This window comes from Myotis brandtii, unplaced genomic scaffold (assembly GCF_000412655.1).
Source record: "Myotis brandtii unplaced genomic scaffold, ASM41265v1 scaffold182, whole genome shotgun sequence".
NCBI lineage: Eukaryota > Metazoa > Chordata > Mammalia > Chiroptera > Vespertilionidae > Myotis > Myotis brandtii.
The window spans coordinates 1,363,517-1,373,004 of record NW_005356751.1 but is presented as its reverse complement, the minus strand read 5'-3'; positions in this window follow the sequence as shown (position 1 = coordinate 1,373,004).

Here is a 9,488-nt window from a genome sequence, read left to right as displayed (position 1 = left end):
GGGGGGGAGGGGGGGGGTTGAGGGGGGGATGAGGACACATTTGTAATACCTTAACTAATAAAGAATTTAAAGATTGAAAAAAAGAAGAAAGAAACATCAATGATGAGAGAGAATCATTGATCAGCTGCCTCCTGCAGCCCCCCACACTGGAGATTGACCCACAACCTGGGCATGTGCTCTGACCGGGAATCAAACAGTAACCTTAGGTTCACAGGTCAACACTCAACCACTGAGCCACGCCAGCTGGGCTATATTGCTGTTTTATATTTAAAGAACCTGAAGGAAGCACAGAGAAGCTAAGTGGCTTTGCCGAAGGCCACTTAGCTAATAAGACTTGCTTAGTCATAGTTTGTAAACACTGAATATTTTAAGTTTAGTAGTACTACTTGACTTTTATAATGTCACACACACACACACACACACACACACACACACACTTATAATTTCAGTACCTGAATAAAGCTGCCATTAAAATTTAAGTGTGTGTGTGTGTGTGTGTGTGTGTGTAAATAACATGTAAATGGATAGACTATCTCTGGGAGACTGCAACAGAAGCTGGAAATGGTGGCTTCCCCAGAGGAGAGGAGCCAGGGGATTTGAGGATAGTAGGAAAAAAACATCACTTTGTATTGTGTACCTTTTTGTATTATTTTAATTTTGTCCCAAGTAACTGGATTGCAAAATTAATTTTTAATATATATATTTAATATATTTTTATTGATTTCAGAAAGGAAGGTAGAGACAGAGACAGAGATAGAAACATCAATGATGAGAGAGAATCATTGATTGGCTGCCTCCTGCATGTTCCCCACCGGGGATGGAGCCCGAAACCCAGGCACGTGCCCTGACCGGGAATCGAACCGTGACCTCCTGGTTCATAGGTTGATGCTTAACCACTGAGCCACACCAGCTGGGCCAAAATTAAATTTAAAAGAAGTAAAAAGATAGATACCAAAATGTCATTACTGCTTAGTTAACTCTGGATGCTGAGATTTTTTAAAATTTTGTTCTTTTCTCTGTTTTCTAAATTTTCTACAACGAACATGGATTAGTTTTAGAATAGGAGGGGAAAAAATCTCCTTTAGGGAATATGTATATCCTTCATTCAACTATATTTTTCTTACTAATTTGGCATCTAGGATTCTATGACTAGAAGTGTTCAGATCTGAAGAATGAATAAGTCTGGGGCTCTTGAGCTAATAAATGAAAGTTGTTGTTTGGTCATAATCCATGGTGGACTCTAATAATTATTATTTTTATGTAGGACCTCAGTTTATTCAGTTGGAGTTATAAAAACTATGTAAATGTAAAGCTGGTTTCCTCATGGAAGAGTTTTCAGGCAATCAAAAAAAAAAAAAAGACAAACATCACATAATAAAATTTAAACTGTTTTCCAAAATGATAGCAAGTCTTTTTCCCAAATCTCTTTCCTGTCATCATCATTAATCTAACTCACTTTTATAAGATTCAGCTGTCAACTCCGAAGCACTGGTATATAATTGCTCTCTGTGCAAATGTGAGTTTGGAAAAGTCCCAGTACACTTCCTATGAAAATTTGCATTTATGTTAAGAAAAAAGAAGAGAAGGTAATGAGTCAGAAATGACTTCTTAGGACTGAAGCAAAGATGGTCCCTTTGCTCTTGAATCTAGAGTTAGATTTAGGGACTGGCTTCCCTGAGTAGGTAGGATTTAGTCTCTCCCAGATGCTTAAGGGTTACCAGGGAGCTATGTCCTTAAAAGACCCACGCAGCAGACCGGATGAGGTCAGTGCACTCCACATTACAGAGCCGGAACTTCAGCTTCTGGTGGAAGGCATTGGAAGGAACAAAGAAAGGAGGACACAGAACAGGGAGGACTGGCTGCTGTGGGTGTGGGTGTTAGTAGAGCAAGCCAAATAAGTAAAGTGATATGCAGCCAGGAGACCAAAGAAATTGAAAATGAGAAGTATGAGGAAGGAGAAAAAAGAAGGAAAAATCGACGAAAAAGACAAAGGGAAAGGAGGAACCATCCACGAGAAAAGAGGATGGCAAAAACTTTTTAAAAGAATATCATAAATTCGTACAAAGACTATTGAAATAAAAAATGGGGGAAAAAACCACACTCTTAACAGGATAACCAAAGAAACAGAAAAAAAAATTAAATGTTATAGACTCTCCTGCCAGCCAATATCCTAACAAATCAAAAGGAACCACTAAAACAGATTCAGCTTAAACAGAAAAGACAAAATTGAACATTTCAAGCTGTCAGAAGGGAGGGGATTGTGGGTCTGGGTGAAAAAGGTGAAGGGATTAAGCAAACAAAACAAAACTCATAGACACAGACAACCGTATGGTGATTACCAGAGGGAAAGAGGGATGGGGGAGGTAGAAGAGGGTAAAGAGGGGGTTGTGAACACACAATGTACAGATGATTTATTACAGAATTGTTCACCTGTAACCTGTCACCCCAATAAATTCGATTAAAAAAAAAGAAAAAGCCCTGAAAGTTTCACTACAACAAAACCCTCTAAATCTCTTCACTAGATACCTTTATTCAAATGGTTATTTTATTTTTGATGAAAATTTTCAATATTTCATTTTTTCAAATGTTTTATTTTCCAATGACAGTTAATATACAATATTATATTAGATTCAGGTGCATAACATAGTAATAAGGCATTATATAACTTACTAAGTGATCACCCCGATAAATTGGATTCCCATCTGACACTCATTCAATGGGTTATTTTAGAATCTGTGAGAATACAGCAGAAATATCATCTCATTGTAAGGGGGAACCGTTGGCATGTAGGCTGTATCTGACCCTCACCATATTTCATCTAATCCATAGAGGGATTTCTAAAAGGAGATACACCATACTTCATGCTTGCAATTGCCAAAAGGCATTATGGTATTGAAACCATTAATGGTAATATGGCAAAAGGCCACAAGATGGTGATAGCATACCCCAAATTCTCTCCTTCCTCTCTCTCTCTCTCTCTCTCTCTCCCTCTCTCTCTCTCGCTCTCTCTCACACACACACACACACACACACACACACACTTACCAATTTTCCTTAACACAAAAATTGCCTCAGGGGAGTGTTTGTGGCAGTGGTGTGAATGAGAGAAGAGATTTGAAAATCTAACTTTAGACAATAATCAAAACACAACAAAAATTCAGAAGTATTTTTCTTTTTTTAAAATATATTTTTAGAAGTATTTTTTTGGTTTCTCTTTTTTTCCCAATTAAAAACAAAACAAAACACTAAGGAAACATTTTTCAGCTGTAGGCACTCTGATTTTTTAAAAATATATTTTATTGATTTTTTACAGAGAGGAAGGGAGAGGGATAGAGAGTTAGAAACATAGATGAGAGAGACATCGATCAGCTGCCTCCTGCACACCCCCTACTGGGGATGTGCCCGAAACCAAGGTACATGCCCTTGGCCGGAATCGAACCTGGGACCTTTCAGTCCGCAGGCCGACGCTCTATCCACTGAGCCAAACCAGTTAGGGACAGACACTCTGATTTTTATGTATCTACTGATAAAGCAACACACTTAAAGTAACCGTTACCTTTTGGGGAAATGTTAAATTTTTTTCTTCAGCTTCATAAAATGAACTTTCCCTAAAGAGTCCAGTGAAGATTTTATTTCCTTGACTGCAATTTATTTCCTTATTTATTAAGGGCTAATTCCTTACCTTAAATTGGTGTGACATTTTAGGTTAATAATGGTTCATATTGTCATATAGATACATTTAACTTTCCAACGTGCAAACACACATTCATATACTTTTTTAATCTGCTACTTAACACAGAAACAAAATTTGGATGGAGGAATAGGCTAGAATCCTCAGCTTAAAATGCCAAAAAAGTAACTAAAGGGAAAGCAGCCTGAAGTTTATTTGAAAGTCATTAAGACTTTATTTCCAAAAACAATATAAACAATTAGAAATATTTTTCTATTCAGCATCAAGTAAATTCTTAAAACAACATTAAGTTCCAAATATTGACCTGAAGCTGATAATATGTATCAATAGGTCATAAAAACATTCTTATCTTTGACTCTCAATTCAACATCCAGGAATTTATCTTAGGAAAATAAGAGGTTCACATGAAGATGTACATAGGTGTTTATTATAGCATTACTTCCGGAAATGAAAAATATTGGCAACACCATAATAGGGAATTGAGCAAATAAACATCCATAAACTGAAATACTATGTAATCATTTAAATTATGTTTTTGAAGGCATTGTCATATACTGGTGAGGGAGTATAAAAATGAGACAACCTTTTGAAAGGGCAATTTGGTATTATTTATCTAAATTGTAAATGGGTATACTCTTTGATTCAACATTTCCATGTCTAGAAATTTATCCTGAGGAAATAATTTGACAGATATGCAAATATACATGGGCAAAATGTTCATTGATTCAGCCTACCCCAGATATCTGTCAGAAAGAGTTTTAATAGTATACAGGAAAAGCTCTCCATCGTCCCCAATCCTTCTTTCTCCACTCCTTCCAATTTCAAGGCATGATTCAGAAAGAGAAGGTTAAGCCCTGGCTAGTATGGCTCAGTTGTTTGGGCGTGGTTGCCTGCATTGAAAGGTGGTTGGTTCCATTCCAGGTTGGGACACATGCCCAGGGTTGTGGGCTCGCCCCAGTAGGGGGTCTGCAAGAGGCAGCTGATTGGGTGAGGATTTTTTTTTAAAAAAAGAAGGCTACAAAAGAGTTAGAAGACACCTCTCTGAGTCAAAGAATTTGCAATCTAATGATTGCCCTTGCAATAAATAGTTAAAATAGAGAAAAAATATGACAAAACAGCCTAGATTTTTGTACAATGCCCTACTTTGGAACAGATTATGAGAATCCAGGCTAAGACCAACACAAAAGAAGCAGATTGGTCTCCTGCTGCAGTTACATAATTCCTACGGGGAGTGAGGAATTGGGGCCATCTCTCTGCAGGTGAAAATATGATTTTATTCACTGCGTAAAGTAATGCATATGTTCTAGAGGCAATGTCAATATTTGATAACTTCCAAATGGTACACCATTTGGGCAGGATAAAAATATAAATTTTCATAGGCAAATATGAATTTGCTTTGGGAATAGATTTTTTTTTTCTCTTGGCATACTAACACAACCTATTGCATCATGTTGGAAAAAGATAAACACCTTCATTTCCTTGCCCTTTAGATGATAAAAGTAAACATCCTTCTCTCCTATGAGGTAGAAAATGTAGGTCTCAGGCCAGAAAGGACTACTAGGAAATTGGGTTTTGAAGAGTGTACTATGTAAGGAAAAAGTAATATAAAATATATAAACCTTTATTATGTTTCAATTCAACAAATATGTGTAGAGCCTCCACCATGTGCAAGGCTTCCAGGGAGTAAACAAATGAAAAAGAAATGCTACCAATACCCAAGGAACTAGTATCCATCTCCTAGAAATGTTAATGAGAATGTCAGGAATGGCTGTATGTTATAGATGCACACAAAAGTCTATGGGGGTCCAGGGTTGGGAATACTGGCAAAGGCTTTGGTGGGAAGTGAAGTATACCTTGCATCATGCAGGGCTTTGACCTTAGAGAAGCGATGAGAGGATAGATCTGGCAGAACACCAGGATGAATAAAGGCACACAGGTAGAACAGCTTGGACACATTTTAAGAGAAGTGAATAATTCATTCTTAGTGGGATCTGGGGTTGTTGATACAGCTTTAGGACATATGAAATATCTCCCTATGGGAAAAAAATCTAACAAAATTAGTCAACTGAGATTCCATTTAAACTAACCTAGCAATATTAACAGAGTTCTGATAGAAAAAGGAATAGAGGAAATGGAAAAGAAGTGGAAAGTACTAAAGCAAGATACCCCTTTCCTAAATATGCATGTTCATATCTACTAGTACATATTATCCTGAAAACCCAACTGAAAAGAATGGTGAGAGCCCTAGCCAAGTAGTTCAGTTGGTTAGAGCATCATCCCAATATGCCAGGTTGCAGGGTCCATCCCCAGTCAGGGCACATACAAGAAGTAACCATTGAATGCATAGATATGTGAAACAACAAATCGCTCTCTCAAGTCAGTAAATAAAGCTTTTTAAGAAATGGTGAGAGAAGGGAATTTTCAGTTGAGCAGCCTGTTATGTACTGACCTGTGTGAGCCATATGGTTCTGGTAAATGAGATGGTCACCATCATAGATAAAAAATGGGCTAAGCAGGCAGCTTTGGCTCTCCCAACAAATATGAATTTAACAGACATGATGACAGAAATAGATCTAGCCAACAATAAAAATGGAAGTGAATCTCAGAAAAATGGTTCTGTTTAAAATGAACTAAAAAATGAATTAATGGTCTGCCACTTCTTCCTCCACCTTCCCACTCTCTGCCCTCCCCTTCCTGCACAAATCAATCCAAAAGCCATTACATGGGGCCATGCAAGGCGGGTGTCTATGGGAGGGATGTGAAGCCATGGTGGTGGAGAGGTGTAAGGAGGGCATCTGAGTAAGAGATTAGCCTGGTGCAGGTGTCAGAGCCCGAGAAGGGCATCTGTATGGCATGAGGCCTGACTGGGATGAAGAGAGTGTCTCTACGGGGAGGGGATACCAGCATGGTATCCTGAGCAGAGTGAGAATGGTGTCTCTACAGAGGGGCAGTCTGTGCTAGGTGTTGAGGCCCAACAGATAGCTATTGTTTGGGGTCAGATAGCTATCCACCTGGGGCAGGGGAAGGGGAGAGGAAGAGAGGAGGGCTAGCATGGATGCCGAGATCAAAATGGGTAACAAGGGCATCCATGAAGGAAGGCCATCTGTCACAGGGTGTCAGACCAGGGCAAGGAGGGTGACTATGCAGGGGCTGGTCCACCTCAAGGCACTGAATCCCAAACAAGATGCAGAAGCTATCTGGGCAGAGAGGCAGCTCAATGCAGGGTGAGGAGGGTGTCCACACTGGGGTGCAGGAGCAATCAAAGGGGCTTCCACTGATCAAACATGGAACAGTTAGACTGTCAAAATAATTACAGTAATGGATTGAATAAAATTAGAATTCCTTACCCAATATTTGTTTATGTACAGAAGATTGTTTATGTACAGAAGGATTGATCATGAGTAAGTATATGATGGGAATCAGGTTTCTCACTGGTAGAGATAGCAGTTATATATATGAAAAGTGAAAAAACAAGAATGAACTAGTTGGTGTTGGATTAGAATTGGAGTAAGCTCATGAGTTTGAAAATATTTAGATATAGAAGTAAATGTGTGTTTGTGTAAACATATAAATACACATATATGTATATTTGTTACATACTAGTACATATATTTCATACTAGAGGCCCAGTGCATGAAATTTATGCACTCGGGGGGGGGGGTGGTCCCTCGGTCCGGATTGTGAGAGGGCACAGGCCAGGTTGAGGGAGCCCAACGCTGCACGATCAGGGCCGGGGAGGGATGCGGAAGGTTGGCCAGCCAGGGAGGGACCGCATGAGGGCTCCAGGGCGTGTCTGGCTCGTCTCGCTCAGTCCTGATCATCCGGATCCCAGCAGCAAGCTAACCTACAGGTCAGAGTGTCTACACCCTGGTGGTCAGTGCACGTCATAGTGAGCAGTTGAGCAGCCTTAGCATATCATTAGCATATTACACTTTGATTGGTTGAATGGCCAAATGGATGACCGGACACTTAGCATATTAGGCTTTTATTATATAGGATCATCCCTAGCTCTGGTCACTGTGAAAGCCTGAGAACAGTGACACCTCAGTAGCAATGAGAACACCTAAGACCGAGATCTTAGTTTCTAAATGCCATTCTCTACCAAAAGGAACAAGAGCTCCTTGGAGAAATGGCTGATTCCAGGGCTGGGGCAGGGAAAGTACAAAATAACCTTGGACTACCTTGGAACAAGCCAGAAAATACAAAAAGAATGATGGAGACATGGCAAGAGGATAAAGAAGCCAATTTGGCCTGGCTGGCCTGGCTTGGTTATTGAGCATCAACCTATGAACCAGGAGGTCATGGTTCAATTCCTGGTCAGGGCACATGCCCGGATTGCAGGCTTGATCCCCAGTGAGGGGTGTGCAGGAGGCAGCCTATCAATGATTCTCTGTCATCATTGATGTTTCTATCTCTCTCTCCCTCTCCCTTCCTCTCTGAAATAAATAAAAATATATTTTTTATAAAATAAGCCAATTTAAAGGGGCTTCCACTGATCAAACATGGAACAGTTAGACTGTCAAAATAATTACAGTAATGGATTGAATAAAATTAGAATTCCTTACCCAATATGGATATAAATAAATGAAATAGGAAGTTTGGTGAAGAATGGGATAGCCTCAAAGTATTTCCTCAACAAAAATAATTACAATGGGGAAAAAGAGTAACTTTAGAGTGGCAAAGCCTGGCAGACACCACCTTAATCAAGTTAACGGCACCAGTCATTTGCCACCTGATGGGATGCAATGAGCACACTGCATCACTCCTCTGATAGTTCTGCCAAAGATGCATAACCTGAACCTGATCATGAAAAAGCCTTAGACAAACCCAAATTGAGGGACATTCTACAAAAATAAATGGCCTGTCATCTGAAAGAGTGTCCAGATCATAAAAGTAAAGATTAGGGAACTGTTCAAGACCGAAGAAGACACAACCAAAAGCAATGCATAATTTCTGGTCAGGATCCTTTTACTACAAGAAGAATATAATTGGCAAAATTTGAATGGGGTCTGAGGATTATATATTAACATATCAATGTTAAATTCCTGATTTTGATAGTTGTCCCGGGGTTATGTAGATGAATGCTCTCATTAGTAAGAAACACACACTACAAGTATTTGGGATGATGGGGCATGTTCACAGTTTAGGCTCTGCAGGAAGAAGCCTCTGAGTCAGAATTTGGTGTCTGGGATGTTTGTTAGGGAGTGCCTTTGAGATCAACACCTGTGGTAGGGAAGAGAAGGAAGCAGGCTTAAACAGACGGAAAAGCAAGCTGTGAGGAAGGCCCAGCAACCTCAACGGACCCCAAGGGGAGCTCTGGAGCTGAAATGGCCCTTCAGCACTGTCCCAAACCCGGTTGAAATGTCTGGGCTTTAAAACCAGGCCTTGATTAGTCATTGGATGAGGGCTGTGCCCTAAAAGGTGTGAGCTTTGAGGAGGCAGCTCTCTGCAGCTGTAGGAGCTGATAACTGAAGGCTGTCTGCCAGACATTATTTCAAGTAGCTGGGACAAGAAGTCCTTTTGCAAAGGGAGATTTCAGTGACTCATCTCCATGTTCATTCCTTGTGCTGCTCTCAGATCCACTTCTTCATATATGTTGAGGAATAGCTTCTCCATGTTTCCGATGAGACTCTTCTGGGGAAACTTAGAAGACCTGCCTGGCCGGTGTTGCTCAGTGGTTGGGCGTAGACCTATGAACCAGGAGGTCACGGATCGATTCCTCGGTCGGGGCACATGCCTGGGTTGTGGGAAGCATGCAGGATGCAGCCAATAGATGATTCTCTCTCATCTTTGATGT